The sequence below is a fragment of the Penaeus monodon genome, chromosome 20, assembly GCF_015228065.2.
Source record: "Penaeus monodon isolate SGIC_2016 chromosome 20, NSTDA_Pmon_1, whole genome shotgun sequence".
Taxonomy (NCBI): Eukaryota; Metazoa; Arthropoda; class Malacostraca; order Decapoda; family Penaeidae; genus Penaeus; species Penaeus monodon.
This window is the reverse complement of record NC_051405.1, coordinates 44,422,675-44,422,992: the sequence shown is the minus strand read 5'-3', so window position 1 is coordinate 44,422,992 and position 318 is coordinate 44,422,675. Positions and strand designations below refer to the sequence as shown.

The 318-nt window shown below is 33.6% G+C and overlaps 1 protein-coding gene across 1 annotated transcript in view; it reads left to right on the top strand.

The window, feature by feature from the left end:
- LOC119586013 (secreted frizzled-related protein 3-like) overlaps nucleotides 1-318 on the top strand; it is a 71,442-nt gene that overhangs the window by 69,502 nt on the left and 1,622 nt on the right. The gene's annotated exons all lie outside the window — the stretch shown is intronic.

Sequence of the window (318 nt, the reverse complement as noted above, 5' to 3'; positions counted from 1 at the left end):
GCATTTACCTTTTTTTCCACTTGTCACGTTGTAAACTATTAGTGTGAAAGTCTTAAAACGTGTAAATTCAGTGCATTATAATAGTCACCGTTTAAATCATGTAGTTTATTCTGGTGGGTTAACGTTATATTTCGTAAGATTAAGATTAAATTTCTCTTTTTTAATTACAAGTGTACCTTTCAACAGGAAATTTTTCAAAACAGGAAAGGTTTTGCAGAGAGGACATATGTGTGGGCGCTCAGTCCACGATACACGTTCATTACTCAATGGTTTAATTACTAGTGGCTTAGATGTCCTCTGGTTTAGTAGTAATCTACA